This window comes from Meriones unguiculatus, chromosome 14 (assembly GCF_030254825.1).
Source record: "Meriones unguiculatus strain TT.TT164.6M chromosome 14, Bangor_MerUng_6.1, whole genome shotgun sequence".
Classification (NCBI taxonomy): domain Eukaryota; kingdom Metazoa; phylum Chordata; class Mammalia; order Rodentia; family Muridae; genus Meriones; species Meriones unguiculatus.
The window spans coordinates 80,723,048-80,749,473 of NC_083361.1; the positions used below are offsets into that span (position 1 = coordinate 80,723,048).

General features: G+C 39.5%; 1 long non-coding RNA gene across 1 annotated transcript in view; it reads left to right on the forward strand.

Annotated features, from left to right (window-relative positions):
- LOC132647262 (uncharacterized) overlaps positions 1-26,426 on the forward strand; it is a 2,298,480-nt gene that overhangs the window by 1,090,109 nt on the left and 1,181,945 nt on the right. The window contains exon 4 of the long non-coding RNA XR_009585629.1: positions 8,367-8,420. This is a non-coding gene — a long non-coding RNA (uncharacterized LOC132647262). The remainder of the gene's footprint in view (positions 1-8,366; positions 8,421-26,426) is intronic.

Consider the following 26,426-nt stretch of genomic DNA (forward strand, 5'->3'; position numbering starts at 1 on the left):
GTTGCTCTCCTTGTAGAGCTCCTGTCCTCTCCCAATTCTACTGTCTCCCCCTTCTTTCATAAGATTCCCTGCACTCTGCTCAAATTTGGTTACGAGTCTCAACAACAGAGGAATGGATACAGATATTGTGGTACATTTACACAATGGAATACTACTCAGCAATTAAAAACAAGGAAATCATGAAATTTGTAGGCAAATGGTGGGATCTAGAAAAGATCATCCTGAGTGAGGATACCAGAAAGAGAAAGACACACATGGTATATACTCACTTATAAGTGGATATTAGACATACAATATAGGATAATCATACTAAAATCTGTACAACTAAAGAGGCTAAGCAAGAAGGAGGACCCCTTGGGTAAGATGACCAGTTCTCATTCAGAAAGATAAATGGGATGGACATTGGAAGGAGAAAACAGGCAACAGGACAGGAACCTACCATAGAGGGCCTTTGAAAGACTCCACCCGGCAGGGTATAAATGGGCATGCATTTTTAACATGACTTTGAATAAGTCACTAAACCTTAGATGAGGACACTGAGTATCCTCATCCAAAAAACTGGAATATACACATTGCTAGCCCTTATCTTGAACTATACAAAACATCTGGAAGAGGGGATGTCCTTAATAAATGGAAAAATTATTCATTATTATATTGCTCTATGTTAGTTATAACCCAGACACAAAAAAATTATTGTAAAATGTGTTTGTTTCAAAGAATAATATTCATGGTAAGATATAATTCTTTCATTGATATTTCTTTATATATTACTATTTATCTTTTTATTCAATCACAGGACTTCATTTTGTTTCATTTATGCACACTGTCCTAAGTTCTTTCATTTATTATTTCTGGTGTGTGTATCACACACACACACACACACACAAATTAAAATAAAAATGCACTCTGTCATCATGCTGGTTAAGTAAGGCCAATATACCTATTTTTTTTTCTCACAGTGACTATGCATTCTGTATTTCAAAAACTTCATGGAGCTAATTATTTTTGTAAAATGCCTAGAATTAAGACACTGGAAACTGGATTTCTAGCAATGCTTTTGGAAACTGATCATACAGAAAACATAGGACCAGACACTACACAAAGAAACACATTCATGGCCTTGTGTTTGTACTCAAAGGTCAAGGTCTTCAGTCAAACCACTTTATTTCGTGTGCAGAGGGCTGCTTGTGGCAGTATTCCCTACTGCTATGGACAAGATGGAGTGAAGGAAATACCAATGGGGTAGTTGTTTACTGTGCCAGAGTTCAAGCTACATCTTCAGAAATCAGAGACAAGGACCATGAATCCTGCCCTGTTCCATGGCATAGGTCACAGGTCACGTGGTGGTGGAAGGAGAAGAGATAGTGTAAGCACAGCATTTTCATAGAGCAGGATGATGGTTTTAGGTGAAGTAAGCACAGGGAGTGTTAATTGACATAGGACAAGAAATAGAAGAAAGTTTAAGGAAAACCTGGAGAAAACAATGATTTGAGTGGAGATTACTTGAAAGAGTGATAATTATGGCTACATATTAGATTCCTGTGAGACTCAAAAGGAAGTCTAGAGGAGGGGCATGGAAGGAGAAGAGAGAGGGAGAGTAGGATTGGGAGGGGACGAGGGAACGAGCTAGAGCTGGGATACAAAGTGAATAAATTGTAATAAATTTTAACATAAATTTTAAAAAAGAAAGAAAAAAACTTTTAACTTAATATGCACTTTTTTAATATATGGAGTTCATTAAATATTCACAGCAAACAAATAATATTAGGTGATAGCATAATGTAGATAACATCATATAAACATCACTTAGAACAATTAAGTTTGGCCTGGTAATCTCCTGAGTAGAAATAATCAAGAAGGGCCATTGCAGACAAAAGGGAAATAGGAATAGAGGTACAGGCTTTTGAAAAGCCTATTGTATCTACCTTGTCTTGATAGACAGGTAAGAGAGACAGGAGCTGTGTGTGTGTGTGTGTGTGTGTGTGTGTGTGTGTGTGTGTGTGTGTTAGAAACCTGGCATTTATCCTACATGAGGAATTCGTCTAAAGAAGCACATGACCCCGTCAGATGCATTTTTAAATAGTATTCAGTTACCATGTGGAAGATTAATTTTAGAAATTCAAGGCAAGAGACAGCGCTAAACACTGGACATCTGTTAGGGCGTCAAAGGGAGTGGCGGGAAGCCGCCGGGAGAATAGGACGTGCTGTGATGGCCACCACAGGTAGACGCCACAGGTGACTCATTTGGCTTCGTGCTTCATGAAAATACAGAATGACGGGATGAATGGTGAGAACGCTGTCTGCACAGGGGTTACAAGGAGTTCAGTCGCCCACGCTTGCTTTGGAAGTACCAAAGAAACTGAACAGGCACTTCCATGAGTCAGTCTGAAGGAGCCTTGTATCTGGAGGAGATGGCAGTCTTCTCAGAAGATGAGACTGACAGGACTCTCCATTAAAGCAGAGGAAGGGAGCTGAGCATAATGCGAAAGAGATTTGGAATCTATCTAGTAAACCAAGACCCTTTTGTACAAAGTGCCCGGATGAGAGACTGTCAGACCCGGCACATGACAGCTGTTCATTGCGGGTGTTAAATTTTGTGCACTGTAAGGATGCAGGCATCTCATAAAAACTCAGATGATCTGGGCCTGCCCTGTGGAAATGAGATATATATATATATATGGTATGAGTAGCAATGAGGAAGCTGTATTTCCCAGCACCATTGCAAGTGGTTTATAGGTCACACGTTATGAGACAAGGGTGCTCTGGCAGTTGTGCTTAAGGAACTTCCGATGTGCACCTCCTCTGCCTTGCTTAGCGTTTACCAACAAAAACATTCTCGTTCGGGTTCTTATTTCTTGAGCCAAAAGGGTCAACCCCTCACGCACAGAGAAAAGACTGAGCAGACAGAAAGTCAGGCCGGGGAAAATGAAGGCAATCCATTGCCGTATATTTGTATTCTGTCACTGAGGCTCTGTCTAATGCTGCTGTAACTATGATGTATAGGTCTATCAAAGCATGTGTTACCATGGTCTGAATTCCCTGACTGGAGAAAAATGATTAATACAGAGATTTGCATTCGATGTGGTTCTGGACATCAATATTTCAGCTTAAGTAAACAGGGGCTTTACCTAATTTATTGGCTCTCATTATGGATGGCTTGTAGAAGCCAAATCCCTACACCCTCCCTCCTCCAAAATGACCTTTTATGCTCTACAAATCAATCTAGAAGAAGTGAAGCAAGTTGGTTAATATTTTAGGAAGGAAAAAATGACTTCACATGTCAGAAACTTAATTGTTGTGATTTTGACCCATTTTTGAAATTAGTTAACATTTGCCTCAGGCCCCTGACTCCATGCATTATTTATTTTCATCATGACCTTACGTCTCTTCGGGCTCAGTATGCCTGCAACACGTGAGGATAGTTTTCTGAGTATTGCATTTGAATAATATTAGGAATACAAAGACTTAGAGACCAAAATGTTCAACACACACACACACACACACACACACACACACACACACACAAAGCTAGCCATAGTATTTCCAGCCAAACTGCTTTAGTGACCGTTTTAGCTCATTGGCAAAGTTTCTAGGTGCTACAGCCAGCATTACTGAGCAGTTTCCCTGCAAGTTTTTTTTTTTTTTTTTTTTTTTTTTTTTTTTTTTTTTTTTTTTTTTTTTGCTGCAAAGTGTGTCAGAAGTTAATCAAAGGGTAACGATGCAAAAGTCTATGGGTATACTTCCTGGGGACCAGGGCCAGCCCACCCTGTCACTCACTGTCAAAACTGCAGCACACAGGGGCCTGCAGCACCTTTTCTTCTCCTGTGAGAAAATGTTCTTGCCTACAAAGGTCAGGGCCTTTATGGCATGAATCTATTAGTGTATTGTTGTAGTATGAATCCCAAGGAGAAAGCATCTCATCATCTGTCTAGCTCAGAGGCACCGGCTCTGCAGCTGCTTGCCTTAGAGGGTCAAACTCTGCATCTTGCCTCTGACTGTCAGCAGCCGCTTGGGCTCATCCTATCATAACCTCTGCACCCCGGTGAGTAATCACTTATGCTTGGCCTTGAAAATGACTCTCCCATTACTGACTCTGTGTAATCACGAGAGAAGAGGGCTTTTAAAGTCATTAAACAAGCTACTCCTCCAAGCTGGCCCAGGCACCCTCAGAGCGTGGATGGGAAAGGTGGAAAGTGTTCCATCATGATCACTCTTGGGGAGGAGGACATTTCAGAAGCTGCTTGCAGAAGTACTCAGAAACCCTTACGCCTCTCTGAAATGTGAACTACCTTCTAATCACCTACATTCCTTTTATTCTTGACACCCATTTGAAGCTGAACAAAAGCAGGGCATCCATGAGGCCAGACAGCTGTTTCCCAGATGCACAGAAATAACCATGGCAGCTGGCTCTGACTAGGGTATTTGCATTCACATCAGTTTGGATTAAGTCGTTCATTGATTTGGGTCATCATTTATGTACAAAGCTCACGGAACAAACAATGTATGCATCTCTGGAAAATCTTTTTAAATCTTTAAGCACAAATATAGACTTCCTAGGATTAGGTTCTCCTGGTACAGTGTATTCTGTGGGAGATGGTGTCCAGACATTCATAGAGCACACACCTTCAATATGCCCAAACTCCATTCTTACTCTGTCTCCTTCTCTATATATATACAATTTGTGTGTGTGTGTGTGTGTGTGTGTGTGTGTGTGTGTGTGTGTGTGTGTGTGTGTAAAACAGAGGGGACAGGAGCAGGGACTTCCCTCTCATTTTCATGAACAGTTATATCAGAGCATTCTTTTATTCATGTATTCCCTATGTGAATGGTCTTCATCATCTTATCTTTCAAGTTTCCCTGTGCTCCGGCATACTGTTCCTGACTACAGGCACTGTCACTGCCAAACTCTTAACTTTTGGATTTTCACCTCAATCTTCCTATGTGTACAATTTTGTCTGTCAGGCAGGACTTTCCATCTACCTAGTGAACTGATTTCATCTTTGAAGTGTGAGTTCATGAAGACAGTCCTGGTGCTTGACATCAAGTTGGAGAGAGCTAGCCTTTTCCCTTCCTGACTCTGGAACTTCTGGCCTCCCTCTGATAACAGCATTGTGATTGCTTTTTAGCCCCCCTTTCTCTCACTTACCCAATTGCAGGACCATTCAGAGCACTCTTTGTAAGTCCTCTGATTTTAATCCTGGACAATTTGCTACAAATTTAATCTTTTTGTATTAAATTAATTAAACTTTCATCTTTCCTAACTTGAATCTTGATATTTAATTTTTTCCCTACTTCTAATCTACTGCCAGACCATATTTTGTCCTTTTAATTATCTTTTTTTGGACATTTTAAAAATCTTTGATTAAAGAATTATGAACAAGGTCACTGTGCATGCATGATTGAGTGCCAGATCTGTTGCATATATGTTAAATTCTCATATCTTAATATCTTCCACTGAAAGAAGATAGCTGCAAAATCTTACACATTCAGATATTCTCTTTATGCAGTTAATGTTTACTAGGAGTAAAACCTGTACTAAATACTATGAGGACAATGAAGATTCAAAAGTGACTATAACCCCAGGGAGTATAAAGAATCATTAGCCAAGTCTATGTACATGTCTATTAAAGTCAATTAATGCCTAAAGCCACTTGTCCTTATCAGTCTCTACACGACCAGTGAAATGTAGTAGAGGGTAGGATCCCAACAGAAGTTCTTAAATACATACCTCCCTACCTGAGTGTCTTCTGCTCATTAACCCAGAAGCCACCTCTTTCTCTGTACCATCTCCATACCCAAATAGCCTTCCTCTTTTCTCTCTGTTCCATTCTTCTCCTGACACTGATCCCCGTATTTCTTGAACCTCTGAACCCTTACAATATACTTTCTCTTATCTCGATGTGTTCCTTTTATCACCATTAGTATCACCTGCCTTGCTGCTGCTCTTCTCCATCCTATCATCTTTAGTTGGTGGGTCCTGGTTCTCTATTCTCTACCAATTACTTCCACACTCAATTGATCACTCTAAAAACAGATCATGAGACTGGGTTCAAGTGAAGGTGGAGGATTACCACAGAAAAAGAGGAGGTACAGCTTAAATGTGAATCACCTCATTGCCGTTCTGAGCGCTGTCTCATGTCTGATGTGACATGCACACTTTGCTTACATTACCATTTCACAGAAATGAATATCCTAAACTATCAAGCATAGTATTACATGATAGGTACTGCGATAAAATTATATGTAAGGTGCTCTAGGACCATTACAGGAAGTACCTGACTCAGCTCAAGATTGGGAAACCCAACAAGAGTATGAGGACATTATTATTAGTTGGGATGAATAATTTTAAGAGGAAACACATTTTTCTTTTTTTCATGTAACATTTTTTAAATTTTATATTAGTTTATTTACTTTACATCCTGAGGGTTCCTCCTTCCTCCTTCCTCCCAGTCACCACCTCTTCCCCTCTTTCCTTTCCCTGTATTAACTTTCCCCATCACATCAGGCTACATCAGGGCTGTGCATCTGGGTGTATCTTCATCACCTGAGGCCAAGCAAGGCAGCCCTGCTAAGGGGAAGTGATCCAAAGGCAGACAATAGAGTCCATGTTAGAAACAGTGCCCCCTCCACTCACCAGGCTCTGCATATGAAGACCAAGCTGCCCATAGGCTACATGTATGCAGGGGGCCTAGCTACAGACTGTGCATGCTCCTCAGTTGATGTCTCAGTCTCTGAGAGCCCCCATGGGACTGCATTAGCTGTCTCTGTGGTCTTCTTGTGAGGTTCCTCTCACCTCCAGGTCCTTCCAGTTTTTCCTCAATAATTCCACAGGACTGCTGGAACTCTGTCCCATGCTTGGCTACAAGTCCCAGTAACTGTCTCTACCTGCTGTTCACGGGAGGCTTCCAGAGGACAGTCAAGTTAGGCTTCTGTCTTAAAACATAGCAGAGTATCATTATTAGTGTCAGGGTCAGACTCCCTGCCGTCAGGTGGGTCTCAGGTTGGGCCAGTTATTGTTTGGACTTTCCCTCTATCTTAGTTCCCTCGTTATCCACACACTTCTTGTAGACAGGTTATTTTTTTGTTCACAGGTGGTTTTCATTGATTACATATAAATGTGAATTGGGAACTAGGAACAAAATTTGATGAGGAGGCTAAGTTCGTGCTTCATTATAAAATGTCTAAATTGGTTATAAACATTTTTTATTTAGAAATGTAATACTAGAGGTGGTGGGGAATGTGGAGCTGCTATAACCAAAACAAGGTCTTCTGCAAGCTCAAGAATCCTTTTCCTCTTTCTAATGAAAGTTTGTTTGCTAATTTGTCTTCTTCTATGTGTTTAATGAGTATTGATTTTTAATTGGACCATTTCACTGACTTCATAACTAATAATGCACAAACTATCTTCCTTTGTATTGTTGCATAAAGCATGAGAGAGTACTGAGTCTGTATGTGAGTTAGGGTTAAGTTGGGGTTGTATATATTCAAGCAAAGGGTTTACACTGATAATTAAAACGCATATATGAGAAGCTTTTTCACGTATCCTTAGTGAATAAGAATTTACATCTAAATGTCTAACACTGTTAGGATATTAAAGCAGTAATGATGTTAGGTCATAGTAAAGTGTAAAGTCTTTGTATCTTAATGGAACCACAAAATTTTGGCAGAAATCTCTAGTACTCAATCCTTTCACACACACACACACACACAAACCTAACAAAATCTATTAAAATCTATTAATCATACTTAATTATGCATTCTCTTGAAAAGATAATGAATATGGAAAAATAAGTTGTTTTAGAGATGATTTTAAAAATATGAAGTTCTGTGGCATCATGGCATTTTAGTCTTCTTCATACTACAGAAAGCATTTATGCCCAAGTATATGATTACAGGCAGGATTAGACACATTGCTTTCCTATCAGCATGAATTAAAGTTGCTTATTATCATGTGGGTTACACCTTTGGCGCAGTCAAATCACGGAAGAGCAGATGCATGTTGCACTTTCTATCTCAAAGGCATTTTGTAATTAGACTGGATTCATTTGCCAGACCCCTCCCTGGGCTAATGAGCCTGAGTACTGCTGGGGTTCTTTGCATTCAGAAAATTAAACTTAGAGATTAACTGGCTCTAAAATGATTCTTGTTTCATGTTGCCAGGCCATTTCTGAATTTAGACTCCATGTGGGCTTAAATTCTGTAGGTGGTGTGTGAGTGAGGAATACTATTTTCACTTACAGCATTTTTGTTCTTTTCCTAAATTATGAGGGAAATTGATAGTAATCACAGTGCGGAAGCTCTTTGTTTGGATGGTTTAGGCCACACGTCTTCCTCTGTTTCACATGCCCTTGTTTTCCTTTTCCTAGATAAGTCAGCCCTGCCGCTGGACTGACCGTGCTGGGCAGGCAACGCTGCACGAGGTAAGCTATGTGGGGAGCTACTGTGCACACCTAACTATTCAACCCTTGTGACACACGTAAATTTATCAAATATGGATTTCTACGTTAAAGACTCACCCTGCTCAGCCAGACCACTGCAGAAACCTGAATTCAACAGAGCACACCAGTTAGCAGCTCTTTCAGCCCTCTCTCCTCAATATTCAGTCAAGGGACATGACAACCAGATATGCGGGAGATGCAAGGCCATCTTTGGGGTTGGGATTAGATAGGATGTTTCAAAGTAAAGATAAGACTGCAAGGAAATAGGATTAGGATGGGTTGTGTGGATATTGATTTGCTGGCCTCTAGAGGGAAGCTGAGCTCTCAAGGCCTTTCTTTCCTATTGGGGAAGACATTCCCTGAAGGTCTCTGCATTCAGCTGAGTAAAAGCACTCTCAATATGCTTTAAAGTTAATTCTGGATCAAGGAAAGAGAGGCTGGACTTAGCTGGACCATACTAATATGGAGTCTTTATCGGGGCTGGCTTCCTGGTGAGATATGGATTCTAGAAGATTTCATTGTGACTTTTATTGTTTCTGGTTTTTAAATCAGTTTTTTCTTATAAGCTATATGTCTGTTGTTTTAAGTAATTAAGAAATATACAGATTAAATTTTAAAATTATTTAAGCCTGATGATCTAGTTATTCAATTTATGATGGGAGTGTTCCCATAAAAAAAGAGAATAATCAAAATAAGTACTAAAAGTTATCCTCAAACTTTTTACCATGGCATTAATTAATGAAACACTGAAGGCAACAATTGATTACCCAATAATTCAGAACATTTTAAATAAGGGTACTGTCAGATTTATTGGAGTGTTATGAATGTACTAAACATTAGAATGGTAAAATATTTTCAAAACTGGAGGAAACACAGAAATATCAAATAGATGTACAGTCCTGAGGATTTCTAGTCAGAGGCATGGCCAAGTAGAAATTAGATTGGATAAAGACACTGCAATTGATTGGTTCCAGGAGTCATTGCATATTCTCACGTTTACATTTACAGAGACAGTATGTCACCTATAATTAACAGTACTTTCTAGTCATAATTGGGCCATTTCTGTTTCCCTTTGTGAGTAATGCATATAATAACACTTATCTTCCTGCTGGTGACATTTCAGATGTGAAAAGAAAGGCAGGCATTATGCTTTCTTCCTGAGTTCCACTGAGTGATGTAAGTGTACTTTTGCCCAGGATGAGCACTAATTATGTGCACATTTCAAACTTTTTTTACTCCATTCCCCTGATATGTGACATTCCCCATAACCCAGTCTTCTCTGATATGTGGCATTCTCTATAACCTAGTCTCACCCTAAATTGTTTAATGAGAATTATTTATTCTAAATGGTCTTCAACACCCTAAGCCAATTTCTAGATCCCCAGAGACACAAGAAGTTTGTGTTGTCATTCATTACATTTTCCACAGAATACAATTTGGAAATTCAAAATGCTTATATCCAAACCTAAACTTTTCCTCTTACCAACATGACTTCCTCCCTCAGCTTGACTCTTTCAGAATGTTCTTGGTGTGTGCCTCGTTAACATGAATAAAATATGCTACAGACGTTCAATCTTCTTATAAGATCCAAGGAGAGGAAGGCGAAACGGGAAGAGTGAGGTCAGGAATCCTCAAAGACATAGATTGAAGATGATGCTCTGCCCTTCACTGTGGACTTGGACAAATCACTGACCCTCCCCACACACATGTTCTCCTAAATGGAGACCGTAATACCAGTCTCTCAAAGTTGTCGTACAGCTGTGTTTTAATTAAAGGATGTTACTTGCTCAGTCCTTTCTTACTGGCGTGGGACTTCCAAAGATGCTAAAGAATGCCTTGACTTGGTGCTCTTTGAAGTCCCAGAAATCTGAGAATACATTTTTTGCTATTTTGAAAGTCTTCAGAAGAACTCCCTTCCTCCTCACTTACTCAAGGAGCTACATCATGCCCCTTGCTGCTGTTTTCTCTTGGTCTTCCTGTTCTTATGAAACTACAGCAGATTTAGAGAACTTCAGTCATGAAGAACTATTATCTCCTCTGGGAAACCTACAGTGGGTTGAGCCCAAAGGGAAAGGTGGTGAACAATAGATACAGTGATGCGTGAGCTTAGTTACAACCCCATCTCCTTATAGCTTACTCAGATACCTGTGCTTGGACTCCAGTTCTACAGTCTCTCACTTGCATCCTCAGATCACTTTCCTAAAATTCTGCTCATTCTTCCTCTAGAATCCGCACTCGCTCAGTCTCCACTTAGAACATTAACTACCTCTGATGAAAACTTTCTAGCCTCAGTATCAGGAAACCGTAGCTCTACTTTCCTACAAAATTAATTGGACAATTTAAATGATGTTGAATTTATATAAAAAGAAGACAAATAGTAATTCGGCAAAGCACCCTTCTGCTGGGAAACTGAATGGTCTCATGTAGGGAGTTTTATGATAATACCCAGTGGGGACTCCACTTTCAAATGGAGGTCTTTCCTGCCAAAGAAGCTTTCTAACTCTGTCCCATTCCTGAAAGCCATTGACACATGGGGTGAATGAAAGCACATAAAAATGAGCACATGGACCTCATAATAGTTAGGGCTTAATAGTCTACAGGAGCAGAAAAGCATACGACATTAGGAATAATGTTCACTAGAATGAGATATCCTGAGGAAGACAAAAGAGAACTGGGGAAAAAAGATTTATTTGTTCATGTTTCAGAGCTGATACTCTTCCAAAAAGAGACAGGTTAACAAAAGAAGAGTACAAAAATGTCTGTAGAAAAACATGCATCGCAGGAGCCTTTGAAAATGAAGACTCAAAGGTCCAGGAACAGATGCATTTTTATAGAAAGTTCAGCATATAATTATAGAGGAAAAAAATACTCTATTTCCATACACTGGGGATCTTGGCAACCCTTGTTTGTTTAGGTTTTTTTTTTTTTTCTCTCTCTCTCCATGCCTGGTTGTTAGCATTCCTGCCTCCATTGAAAAGATGATACCTGCATTTCATAGGAGGTTTCAGGGAAACAGTGGGACAGGAGTCAGATACACTTTCCTGCTTCTGCCATTTTCTGTTTCCAAGGTATGCATTGGTCCATCATGTTCAGACTCCTGATAGAGCTGAAGAACCACGTATCACAAGGAAGTGAAACGATGTCGTTGTGTAGAGAGAACACATTTATTCCCACAAAAATACCCGAGTAATAGAAAATGAGCTTTATAGCAAAGCCTGTTGAATGAGCTTTTAAGTAACTTCCTGGTCAGTCACAGCATGCCCTAGAGACCAAACTTTCTTTGTACAAAGACAAGCAACGAAACTAACCTATGGACTACACAACATGAATATGATAACATTTCTTACGACTCTTTTTTTTTTGTCACAGTGTGTTGAATAGTTGGACCCTCATCTAATGCCATATCAACCTCTGAAGCAGGCATGACTACCTCATTTTTTTTTTTTTTTCAAATAGGAAAGCCCAAGGCTCAGAGAACTAAATAAGCTTGTCCAAAGTCACTGGGCTGCATGGAAAAAGCTTTTGGGTTGACTGAAATCCTATTTAACTCTTTATACTGTGTTTTTAACTGAGAAATTGCGATCAACAGCTGCGAGGTTTGCTGGGGCCAGCTAGGGAGGGCTAAGAGGGACTGGAAGCTCCTACAAACACAGACAGAAAAGGCCATACTGCCCTCCCTCTCCCAACTACTTGCTGTTCAGGGCCATAGTTGTATTCATAGTATGTATCAAATTTCTTCTTTCCCTGTAGCATCCCAACACTTTGCTCCTTAAGAAAAAGCAGCTTGAAGTGTATGAGCTTTGATTGTGTTTACTTTTGGGGGCGGGGGTTGAAACCAATCATATACAAAAACATCTTTTTAAGGAAGAAAGATGTCAGCTCTGCCTTGCATTGAAATACCCAATCTTTCCTGACTTCCTTTGAGCAACCTTAAGCAAATAACTCTGGATTTATTTTTTTTTTCTGTCCGTGCTGCATAGCAGACAGCATGAACCTACCCCAGATACAGTGTGGTCACTCAAATATTAAAGCCTTTCACAGGCTTCACTCTGTTCGTTCTTTCTTTCCTTTTGATCTAACAAAACTTCTTAAATTATAAATTGAGGAGTTTGAAAGGATGTTTCGCCTTCAAGACAGAGTAAAAATGTATGACTTCAGAGAGGAAAGCGAAAGGCTGAGACAAAAAGAGACAGAGAGTCTTAGTGGAATCTAGCAACAAGCCAAGCTGACATTTCCTGTCTACTCATGGGACCTTAAGAGCTGTCACACCTAGAATGAGTTGTGAAGATGTTTGCCTTCAAACACAGTAAATCAAGCAAGTTATAGTCACTTAAAAGCCAAACCCCATCTCAAAATTCCTTTCACCTACCTTAGGAATGCAAAAATTAGCTGGTTAAAAATGCCCAACATCCCCCATTTCTTGAGATATTTCTTCAGATCAACTAGTAAATAATTTTCAGCCTTTGAGATAAATGAAAAAGAAGTAGTATTAACATGAGCATTATGAAATAGAAAGGAACGGTAATTGGTAAGTATGGAAATTTTCTAGAGTAGTTTGGTTTTGCTTGGGCTAGGTAGCTGTTTCAAGATTTTCCATATTTATTTGCTGAGTTAATCATTGGTTTGAGAGTGCTTGCAGGAAGCTGTGTTGGTTCTTTCAACCTCCTGCCTAGGTGACTGAAATCTGTGATCTCCTGTCCTGTTTCACACATCTGTCTGAGAAGTTATATCACACTGAATCCTAATCAAGCATTTGTCTCTTTGTGTAGATCCTGAACTCCTTGAGAGTCAGAGAGCTCTACAATGGTCACCCTCTCCCTTTGTCTTAGAGTGAAGCGGATGGCTGAGTGATTAAATGTGTGGTTTTAGAAATGCACTTTCCTGGCTGTAATGGGAATACGATGGATGATAGAGACACTTGCCTAAGGAGTTTTCTTTCATTTAGTCAGATTAATTTTTTTTTCATTCAATATATATAGAAAACAGTAAAGATGCAAAAAGGCAACAAATATTTTTCTTTCTTCCTTGGGCCAGGAAACGGTGCCAAACCTTTTTAGAACGAGTTGGCCCAGCCATTTTTGTGTTCGAGTGGAAATGTTATTTTTTTCACTCTATGTCATTTTTGACCTGGAATGAGACAAATAATATAAATACAGAGTATTCTCCAGGACATGTAAGTCCAAAGGGGGAGAGTAGCACATGATAAAACCCTTAAATGATCTCTGAACAATGAACTCAGGTATTGCAGTTTGATACTATACTTCATTTGAAGCTTAAAAAAATTATGGTATCTTGTATTCCTGACCAAATCATACCCTTTCAAGATATGATGGTGACCTATAACACAGAGGACAGAAGAGATTCTAGAAATTCTCTCTAGATTGTCAAGCTGTGTTGATCAGATAGTTACACTGAGTAGCAGCTCAGAGATGTGGTAATATACAATCAGGGCCATTTCTGCCAGAGGCATTTGGTCCAATACTGGTTCTTTACTAATATAAACAATATTTACATCTGATTTAATGTTTTTGAGCTTTATTGCATTTTATTGCATTTATTGCAGCTTCCTTCAACACTGGCTCCAGAGCCACCGCTTAGGAGCTACCAGCTCCCTCTTCTGGCCTCTTTGGGCATCTCCCAAGCCACATAACCAAATAATCAAAAACAAAACAAAACAAAAAGTTTAATAAATATATAAAATAATATCTAAATATAAATAAATATACAAATATGTAAAAATAAATATTTGTCTTTCTTTAAATTTTAAACAAAGTTTCCAAGTCCCCCTCCCTCCCAAAAAATAAGTGTTTTGGTGTGAAACTTATAAAACTCCTCAGAACTACCATGTTAATGCCCACTTTCTGTAATATACCTTAGGTAAGCAAGATGAAAGTTTCAGGGCTGGAGCTTGGAGTCAGTCAGCTCTGCCTAATGCAGAGGTCACATCATGACATCATTTTTCCCTCTGATGATAAGTAGATCTTTCTTAGTAACAAGATGTATATCTAAAACCCAAGCAGGTCCTTGAGGTAAAGTGTGCTTAAAAAGAATATACTGTCTTCAAGTTACAGTCCTTACTGGCTCATAGTTGAAAGCAAGCTTAAAAAGAATACTTCAACCTAGGACCATGCATGGATATAACCTAGAAACCCTGCACAGATGTAGCCCATGGCAGCTCAGTGTCCAAGTGAGTGCCCTAGTAATGGGAACAGAGACTGTCTCTGACAAGAACTCAGTGGCTGGCTCATTGATCACCGCCCCCCCCTTCTGGGGGGTGCAGCCTTACCAGGCCACAGGGGAAGACAATGCAGCTACTCCTGAGACCTGATAGACAAGGGTCAGATGGAAGGGAAGAAGGAGCACTCCCCTATCAGTGGACTGGGGGAGGGTCATGGGAGAAGAGGGAGGGAGGATGGAAGTGGGAGGGGCTGAGGGGGCTACAGCTGGGATACAAAATGAATAAACTGTGATTAAGAAAAAAACAAGACAAATTGAATAAACTTTAATCAATAAAAATTAATTAATTAAAAATTAAAAAATAAAAAAAGAATGCTGCAAGCTGGTGTCCTGACACAAAAGCAGCCACACGCATGCAGTTGCAGTACCAGTCCTCACCTTGCAAAACAAGCCGTCAAGCCAAAATGACTTCTTTCTCCATTGTCTTGTGGCTTTGAAATTAACGTTACCTTCCTTCGTGAGGAAAATTAACTGTTCCATGATATCAAATCAGAAGTTCGTTGACCTCCTCTGTTCAACACAAGTGGGAAGCTTTAGATGCCTAGCATTTTTATCCTCTGCTTCTGTTTGCTACGGTTTGTGAGATGATAGAATGAAGGCTGAGCACTTTGTAACCCTAGAACATGGCACACAGCTGAGAAAGTCTCCCTTGAAACTCAGAAATGAGAAGAATGCAAGCTGTGATCACAGAGCCTCTGTGATCACACACAAGTAGCAAGTATGAATGTAAAGCAGAAACACCATGCTCAGGTAATGTGAAGGCCAGAGGACATCAGGAAAATAAAGCAACAACAAAAACAAAATAAGTAAAGCAAAACAAAACACAAGCAGTTAAGTGTAGTGCAAGGCTTTCACTCACTGTTATAAATGATGAGACCATTCAGTCCCCACGTTTTTTCCTTTAAACAAGAGACAGATCTTTGTTTATCATGTGGGCCAGAAGTAAGGAGTACGTAAAAGACAAAGAATTGTTTTGAACACTGTACCTTTTTATTCAAATATTTTCAGTTGTCTATATGCCTTTTGTTCTATTTTTCCACATGTGGCTTGGAAAAGAACAGCATGAATAATGTTTTGTTTTGGATGGTAGTTCACTGCTTTTCATATATAGCTCAAAATTCTTCAAAAGGCTGATTTGTTTCTCAATAAATTCTTCCAGTATTCCATTAACTGATGGTTCTACTACTCTGTTAAGTATACATTCTTTCACTCTAAAACCTAAAAATGCCGGAATGAACATATAATGAAAAGATTTTCCTCACAGAGTTTTGTTTATCTGTGTAAACTACTTCTAGCTAATGATTAAAAATTTAAGTCACTGTAATGTTACTATTCTGTGTGCCAAGTACAATACATGACAAATGGAGGATATAGGACCTTACATATCAGTAAGACATATATCGTGTCTGAAGACCCCATGTTGGAGATTATGTTTCCACCTTTGTATTTTAGAGGAGTAAAAAGATTGAAAACACAGCATTCTATTATCACCTTTCCCAAATCATCTCAGTGTCAACTTTAATATCTAAATATCACTTCAAGTGCAAGGGCTATGAGCTTACAACATGAAACATGTCATGTACATCTAAATACAGCGGTATGACAAATATCGAATAGAGATTTCCACCACAAGGGACAGTAAGGAGAAAGAACAAGTTATCCCAAGTAAGCCCAAAGCCCTATTATATTCTCATACTTAAGGATACCTATTGCTCAATAGCCAACTATTGTAGTTAGGGTTTCTGTTGTTGCAATAAAATACTAGATACCTCATAGTCAATCCCTGAGAAAAGTCAGGGCAGGTACTGATGCAGAGGCCTGGGAGAGGCCCTATTGGAGGTCTGCAGCAGTGGTAACCATCCACATAGTAGTACCTTAACTCGTACATGTCTCGAGCTTCAGAAAGCTGCACCAGTCATCCACTGATTTCTAGATGAAGCCCTTGATGATGCCATATCTCAGGAAGCCTGTGTCCAGTGTAGTTGGAGAGTTAGGACGATATGATTGTTGCCAGTTTAATACCCGTGTCTCTCCTGAGAATAGTGCAAACTCACTGTCAGGTTCTTGGTTGCAAAAAGTAGAAGTGAATCTGGATCAGAGGGCTATAGGCAAGACTTTTGTCTTAGGAGATAAATTTTGCCTGTATGGGAGGCACAGCTCTTACCCAAAGCAACTCATGTGGCAGAAGTGAGAGGAGCCAAGAAACTGAGAGGAAACACAGAGCCTTGGAAAAGATGTGGAAATAATCAACTGGCACCAGGAAAGCTTAAGGTCATGGTCAAGATTTCTGAGCACTAGGGAGCTGTCAGGGATTATGTTGAAGGCACTTAGTTGCTTAAAACTGTTTCTTTAGAAGTATTGCACATTGAGTGTGGTGTCACATGCCTTTAATCCCAGTGCTCATGAGGCAGAGGCAAGCAGATCTCTATGAGTTTACGGTCAGCCTGGTCTACAAAGTGAGTCTAGAACATCCAAGGACCAAAGCTACACGGAGAAATCCTGTCTCAATAAAACAAGAGAGAGAGAGAAAGAGAGAGAGACAGAGAAAGAGAGACAGACACATCCAGAAGAGAGAGAGAGAGAGAGAGAGAGAGAGAGAGAGAGAGAGAGAGAGAGAGAAGAGCCTTAAAGAGCCTAACAGAGTTGTCCTCTAAGAGGCGATACCCAGCAGTGAATCAAAAAAGATGCCAAACATTGGACAATGCGTAGGAAACCTTGTGTAAAAGTGGGTGGGAAGAGAAAAGGACTTGCAGGTGAGAGGAGCTCCACAAGAAGACCAGCAGTGCCAAGTAACCAGGGCCCAGTGGAGCGTGCTGAAACTGAAGCATCAACCAAGAGCTGTGCACCAACCTGACTTTGGCCTCCTACAAAAAAAAAAAATATATATCAGATGAACAACTTAGACTCCATGTAAAGGAAATGGGGACTGCATTTGATACAGACTCATTGGCCAGTCCCTCTGGTGAGACTGTCTTCTCAGGCCACAGGGGAAGAGGGCTGGCTCAGTCCTGATACAGCTTGATGAGCTGGGGTCAAAGGGAAAGGGAGCTCCCCTTTTCGGAGGAAAAGAGGTGGGAGAGGGAGGGAAGGTGGGACTGGGTGGGGAGGATAGATGGGACCACAGCAAGGATATAAAGTGAATAAAAATGCATTTACCTTCTGATTACAGAAGAAAAAGAAAGAAAAATATTGGTTCACTTTCTGTGCACAATTGTATTGTACAATTTTTTACCTTTTAAAAATTACATTCACTTATTTAGTTAGTTGTGTATGTGTGCTTCCATGAGCATGCTATTGTATGAAAATAGAGGTCAGAGGACAGCTTCTGAGAGCCATTTACTGTTTCCACCACGTGGGTTCCAGGGCTGAGCTCAAGTTGTCAGCTTTTTAGCAACTGTCATTAAACCGCTGAGCCATGTAGCCTGTCTTTTGACTTTCATTTTTACTAAGTCCCTTCTTTAAAATCCTACAAAGTACTAAGTATAAAATGTTATTTTTTCTTTCATATTACCTATAGTCCTCTGAAAATTTTAATACAGAACATTTTACATTTTTTACAAAGGAAGTTGCTCAGTATTAGAAGAAATCTGAGCTATGGATCCCGATTTCTCATCCCTTTGGTTTTCCAGACATCATAGGGTGCATGGAATCTTCTGCTATCAGTGTCTATTAGGGACCTGAGTGGTTCTGACATGGTAGGTAGACAGAGGTCACTGGGATGATGAGGGCTCTGGCAGATGATGCACAGAGTCTGAAAGCCACTGAGCCACTTCCTTGAATTAACCTCTTCCCTCCAGTGCAGCAGAAACTACAATTTGCTGCCAGTCAATAGGATACTCCAGAAGTAGGAGGAAAAGTTGCTGCATTTGGTTGGATAAGATTCAGTTTTCACAGACTGTGGTGAATGATCCTTCTGCTAGAATGAAGAAGTAAGGCACTGCCTCATGAAAAAGTTACACACCTAAGAATTGCAGACAGCCTGGTCATGCTGATAACATGGCAGCCAAAAAGATGACAGAGACCCCAATCCTGTAACTTCAAGACACTAAACCTTTCAGATGAACAACTTAGGCTCCATGTAAAGGAAGTGGGGACTGCATTTGATACAGACTCATTGGCCAGTCCCTCTGGTGAGACTGTCTTCTCAGGCCACAGGGGAAGAGGGCTGGCTCAGTCCTGATACAGCTTGATGCGCTGGAGTCAAAGGGAAAGGGGGCTCCCCTTTTTGGAGGAAAAGAGGTGGGAGAGGGAGACAACCTTTCAGGAGACAACAGAAGACATCTGAAGACCCAGAATAGAATGTGCCTTTGGTCACAGAACAAAAGACTGAATGAATGAAAATCTGCACTTGGAGAATCTAGAGAGCAGTGAATATGACTTCAATACACAGTACAATGTGTCAGCAGAAAAGAGAGAGAGAGAGAGAGAAAACCGGCTCCTGGGAAGGGATGATGGACTGAGAAAGTCCTAGTACCAAGGAAGGCAGGATAACATAGGAAGAAGAAAATATCTCCAGGAGAGTATCACTGGCCACGCCTTACCTAGGTAGGGTGCAGATTAGGATGAAAGCTGGACCTCAGACTGACTGCCTGGTAGCAACGGTTCCTAATGGCAACACACTGTCTTGCATTTCTAAACTAGTTTCAATTCCATCTTCTCTGATGTTCTTATTCTTTCTGGGTATTTTACGTTTGCTTGGAATGATTTGCCTTCAGGAAACAACAAAACAACAGTAACACTAGCTCAAACCTACTTGACCTTGTGGCCAGGTATCTCCTATGTTAGCAGGTTCAGAGGCATGGACACTTAATTACTGTAAGGTTATCCAATGTGGATATCCATTAGAGATTCAGAAGTGCTTTCTTGACAAAGGTAAAATTAGTTGTCACAGAGATTAAGGTCCCAGGTATGTTCTAGCAAACCCAAATCAGTTTTGGTCTCTCAGTACATGGTCACAGCATGCTTAGAGGAACTACATACAGATGTCTAGGGGAAGCAGAAGGCTTGGCCTCACTTAACATTTCCTTCTGTACAAAATAGTTTAGTTTACAGAAATGCTAAGATCCAACTTCTGTGGCAGCCTTGTGACCAGAGTCCATTATGTATCTTTCAGTGATTCAAGTACTGCAATGAAAGTAGGATTCAGACCCAGGAGACTACTACCCCTAAGATAAGGCTAGAATAGCACTGAGCAAAACTGGGTAAGAACAAGACAGAAAAAGAAACGGCTTTTTTTCTTTTTTACTACTTTTTAACTTTTGTTAACTTATTTTTCTATACCATCTTAGTAATTACTGATAGTACGAAACATTCTTACATTGATATATCATAATTTCCTACTATTCACCTAGTATATGCAAAATCAGATGTCAGAAGTAAGTATATTATCTATCCCCCTCAAATTTATAACTCAATGATTCACAGATAACTGACAAGAAAGATTTCCTATATGCTAGGTTTGACTGTACTAGGAGAATAAAGTTCCATCAACTGAGTGTTAAAGGCGTAGTTTTCTTATTTTAGACAGGCTTACTGGTATGTTAGTTACCTCTTAAGCAAAGATAAGCAATTAAATGAACAAAAATGGTTAAGGTCTGTGAAAAATCAATTTGTAAGGAATCAATCACTCATAACACCTATGTTAATTAGACTCTCCAACTTCATAGCAGTATTAGGATGACATTCCAAAACCTTAAAAAAAAAAAAACTACTTCATTCATGTATACCATGCAAACCAGTGGTTTCCATGATGACGTTTCAAAATATGTCTGTATATATTTCACTATAGACATGTATAAACATATATGTATACATGTTGATGTGTATGATCAATTTGATAAGAATTTCACAATACCCTTACTTATCTAATCTTTCTTCTTTGACTATGAAGAACTTTAACTTATCAATAAAATAATATAAGCCAAATGCTACTGTGAATTTAGCACTAGTAAAAACACAATTTCTTCCATTTATTAAATGTTTGTTATTGATGTATTATTGCTAATTATTGGAATTAAGACTTTGAAAACAACACTAATCCATTTTACAGAGAACAGGTCTAGACTTTAAGAAAAGTACACATCAGCACTGGCTGGACAGCCAGGAAAGATGAATCAAACTGACTTTACTAACTCCCATGTCTATAAAGTTCTCACCAGTTAAACTGCCCAGAGTAGTAGCTGTTCAATAAATAGCGTTAGCCAGTGGGTGAACAAACTTTAAGTTTAAATGAGTGCTTTTCTCCAAGGGATCATTAAAATGCCATTTCAAAAGTACATTTAGGCTAGAGTCAGATGGAAGGGGAGGAGGACCTCTTCTATCAATGGACTGGGAGGGAGGAGGCTACAGCTAGGATACAAAGTGAATAAATTGTAATAAAAAAGTACATTCTACATTCTCTACCAATTAAAGTACATTTAAGAGAAAATGGTATGTTTTCAGCTTTAATTGATTCAGTTGCTTTGATTTGGCCTGTTGTAATAACCCAATGTCTAGCCTTCTCTAGAGATTTAAATTATGTCCAAAGTTCCCTGGAATCACTACCTGAAGTTTAGTTAATTAAGTAGGAAAAGAAAATGGGGATAAACAAAACATTCTTCTCCCCAAGAATATCTGTGTGTGTGTGTGTGTGTGTGCATAGATGTATCCTGGTTATGTTAGGTGGAGTTTATGACAGATAGTGATTATGGCTGATGTTTCTTATCAAATACAAAGAATGGAAGAGATAAACTTTTGGAGGATTCTTTTCACTCTTCCCATTGGCCGTGAAGAATTCATGATAAAGCCCATAAATGTTACAAGTAATCCTCATAAAATATTTCCAGTTCACTTTGAAAGCCAACACACAACAAAGAGCTGGAGACTGTCTTCCACTCACTGGCCCAAATGCCTCCAGGGTTATAAGTGGAGTGTGTGTGTGTATGTGTGTTCCCATGTTCTGCTTTCACTTTGCCTCCAGCGGTTGCTAATTATTGTAATTAAGCTTTTGAAAACATCACCATATCCATTTAACATAGACTAGGTGATAGACTTTAACAAAACTACAAATCAGCACTGGCTGGACAGCCAGGAAAAGATAACTCAAACCCATTTTACTAACTCCCACCTCTATAACATTCTCTCTAGCTAAACTGCCCAGAGAAGTAGCTGTTCAATAAATAATGCAAGCCCATGGGTGATCAATACATACCACTCATAGCAATCCATTACAATGGTTTACCTATTATTTTTCAGGAGTTTTTGTGCTTAGGGTAGATAAAAACCAGCCCTCACCTCACAGTAAATTGTTGTTAGAGATGATAGGATGGCAGATTATCTTTTTTTAACTTCTTATAAACTCTTTGTGAGTTTCACATCACGTACCCCAGTCTGCGACATCACCTTGTTCTCTCACTGTCTCATCACGGAAGTTGTAGTATGTCACATTATATGTTTCTGTCCACACATCTTCAGTTGCAAATGTTCATTGCAATGAGTCATTGGTCTGCTTCAAGACCTCCGGCTTCTGTGACATCATCGATATTGGATCCTCATGGGGCCTCCTCTAAATTATCCTGTTGCTGCCCTTTGTCATAGAGATCCAGAGGCTTTGGATCAGCAGGACTAGCCCTTTTAGACATCCCAACCATTTGCAGATCCTTCTTAATATTGGTTTGTCTCTCTGTTAAGCCACTGAGTGCTTACCATTGTGTCCCTGAAGTTGTTGGGGATAGAAAAGGCAGCAAAAATTCCGAGGCAAGAAACTACTGTTGCGTCCTTCACATAGTCTCCATGTGGTTGCTTTGTACACAACATTTCACTGACTCCTTCGAGTAAATCCAGTCTTAGGAATGGAAAGTTAGAGGATTAACAGCTAAATGACAGGTATAAGTCATAAAGTCAGTTGAACTGTAAATGCCACCTGGAATTCTGTGAAGGAAAAGAACCAAAATTTTTCAGTAAATACAGACATTATTAGTTGGCTTTGTGATATACGCATTCACAACTGTTCCCATTTTGATAGACTGTAACAGCAAAATGATAACATAGCATGCTCTGTGTTCTCTGCTGTGGTAAGACCAATTCTGAAATTCTACCCTTTTAATTTGGGTAGCCACATTTATAAAACATTTATGGACTTCTGAGGGTGAAGAAAAAGGCTTGAAGGAGTAAATAGCTCAGAATAATGTATCAATCATATTTCTATGCACAACAGTCAATGGAATACCTCAATTCAACTCTTGTTGGAGAAAGGAATGCTAAAGATGAAAGAGTTGTCTTGCTGAAGATCACCTTTCACTAAGTCAAACAATGATACCAAAACAATGGCAGAGAGAGTTCTCATGAAGACTTCGAGTATAGGACACATTTTAAGTTAAAGGCATCAGACACATTGAAATGCAGTGGAAGATGAGCCCAATGACATTATTCTATACAGTGCCAGGAAGGTGACGCAGCCACAAGAATAGTTACAGGAAGTGGAACTAGTTTAGTTCAGACTGCTAGTTTTAGAGTTTCATGAAAACTCATTATAAGAGAAAAAAGAGAAGGAAGAAAAGAGAAGATAACAGTTTCCTATACAAAGTAAAGCATTCTTTCGGAACATGTTGTAAATAAAATAATGATAAACCCTTCTCAAAATCAGAAAATAATGCTCTCGATTACTTGCTTTAAAATACACATATTAAATGTCAGAGAAGAACATTGATTCAGATCTTTCTCTGTGCATTTATTCTGATTTCCAAAACCCGCTTCCTTGAAAACAGGTTTTGAGTGGAAAAGATTAAATTGTGTATATGAACATACTTGTGTGTGTGTGTGTGTGTGTGTGTGTGTGTGTGTGTGTGTGTGTTGGGAAGTAAGCTGGATCTCATGACTACTTATGTGTCTTCATTTCCTCATCTTTTATTAGGATGCTCATGGAAGACATATAAATAATGAATGAGCTAAAGATCAAAATTACTAATAACGGAACAGCTTTGTAGGACTGCACTTGTCTTGACCCCGACTGTAGAACTGTGTAGATGACTGGCATTTGGCTCCATTAAGAGTTTATATACCATGGGCAAAACACTAGAAATTGTTCACTCTGACCTTATTATAACATAGTACTTGGCAGCTAAGCCACATGCCAGCTCCAGAGTGGTTTGCTTGGTGTGGAGGTAATTAATCTGGGTTAATTACAGCATCCTTTTAGCATTATTACAGAGGTTCCTCGGAGACTGGCTTTTTCATGCAGTAAACAAGACTAACTACATATCAGTGTCTGACACTGTTTGCAGTTATGAATCCCAAAATAAATTTCCGAGGACTAAATGGCAAAGAATTTTTGTCTTTTTTTCCCTATATCCTTTTCTTTCATGTAAATTATGAGAATGTAGATATATATTTATATTCTCATAATATATATTAAAATATTATATATATACACGCACACATATACATTTGGGAATGAGGAACTCATACAAAAAAATCTAGGACTGCCCCTATCTTTCCTAGCTTCAGTATGGGTTCAGTACTCCTAAATGATTTTCAGGGCCAAAGTTTTTATAGTCATCAGGAAGTATTTCAAAATTCTTGTCTCTAAACTACATATTAAATTTTGGTCCCTAAACTATATAATGTTACTGAGCATTCTTTTTTCATGAGATTCTATTTACATTGATTCTCAACATAAATAATCTTGGAATAATATTGTCTCGGAAAACAGAAAATTTAACAAAAATGTAAATGGATTCAAATGAGAGGTTCTGACATACAAGCAAAGCAAATAGGCAGTAGGTCCATCAAGTGTTTCTCTCTATCTCTTGATTCCCCAGGTTACGTTTGCTTTGATTTTCTAACTAGCAACTTCACTTCTGCGGCAACCAACACTGTTAGCAAACAAATGGATCAAATCCTTTTGCTCTGTCCAGATAGACGGACAGATATCCTGAGCAGACAACAATTAGCTCTCCTACTCTTGGCAGCAGTAGGCCCATTAAGACTTAAAGGTTAAATGGGTATACCAGAGGCTTGCAGCCCTGAGCCCTGAGAGCTAGGGGCTTATTGTTCAAGTCTTAGGAAACCAGAGACCTACATCTCTGAGTGCCACAGTCTAAAAGCATCAGTGCTCCAGGTTCTTGGTACCTATTGATAACCACAGCTTCCAGTCACGGTGTGAGGAAGTAACATTTGAGAGCCTACAGTGTTGGAACCCTTAGCTCTTCTGGTGTCTCTTGTTACAGATCTTGAATGTAGGGCACTGGAACTCTAGGTTCTTAAAAGCATTGGCTGTTGTAATCCTGGAGCCTAATGTTTATTGACCATTGGTCCTTAAGTCCTTGGTATGCCTTTAAACTCTTCTGGAGAGTACAGTTCACAATTTCTTGTCCAGGGATCTTTGCGGTCTGCAACTTTTCTTCAGCCTTGGCTTCCTGCCTTACCCTGCCTTCTCTATATGTCTAGCATCTCTTGTCTTCATTAACCCTATTGTTTCATCCCCTGGATACCTTCCTCTTTCTTTTACTGCTGTTCTTGCTGCCGCTGTTGGCATCTTTACTGCTCCTACTTCCAGCTGCCACTTTCATTGCTTCCCTTCAAGTCAGCAGTGCAACCAGGGCTACTCATGAGGAAAATTTATAAGGTTGTCTTTTAAGATAATGGTTCTTGGTTGATTCATGGAAGACAAAATCTTTAAAGCAGTGCCAAAATCACAATGTTGTTACATTCTATTTTTTCTTTAAGTGAATATATGTAAGGAAAACATTTCCCCCAATACCCTCACATGATCAAATGCTTTACGTATTATGGGTGGAAAACAATATGAAAAACAAGTTATATCCCGAGAACTCATATACATCTGTAACTAAGCAACCTGTTTTATATCCAGCTTTTCTTTACTGGCAGGCTGCAGTTTACAGAAAGCATCAATTATCTTAAAAGGCAATCTTATAAAATTCTTAAAATAATCACAAACCTAAACTTTTAAATGAAAAAATAATCAGCAATTTCTTACTTTAAATCTTTAAGGTGAGCATCTACTTATTAATATCTTTTATGAAATCACAACAGGAAGCTGGGGCAAAAAATGGGTACAAGAAATTAACCACCTTGAAGCCCAGCTTCAGTGAAAGAGCCACCTCAGCTGGTGCTAATTGGCATATTGTTCTTCCTCATCAACATCAACAAGACCCTGGCTTGACTATTAGGGGTGTGCTTTCATCCTCTGTGGCCTGACAATGCTCCCCCTCCCCCAGGGGAAAGTGATCAAAGAGCAGGCAACAGAGTCTATGTCAGAGACAGCCGCTGCTCACCTTGCTAGGAAACTCACAGGAAGACTGTGCTGGCTATTGGCTACATCTGAGCATTGCCAGGCCACAGAGGAAGAAGATGCAGGCAGTCCTGAGGAGACTTGATAGGCTTGGGTCAGAAGGCACAGGAGGAAGGCTCCCCCTTTCTGAGAAATAGGAGAGAGGAACAGGGGGGAAGATGGAGGGAGGGTGGGACCATGAGGAGACAAGGGAGGGGACCACAATCAGGATGTAAAGTGAATAAATTATAAAAATAATTTAAATTTAAAAAAAGAGTGTACTTTCATGAACTTCAAACTGTTCCCTAAGATTTTGTACCTCAGAGCCCCAAGCAAAACGTCTTTACTTGACCTTGTTAAACAATCTATTTTTCCTGTTTTTTTTTCTGAGGGTGGTGGCGATTGCTAACAATTTTCATGTGTAGGTTCTTTCCAAGGGTGGTGTTAAGCCATTAATTTGCTCCATCAACCCTGGCTGAAAG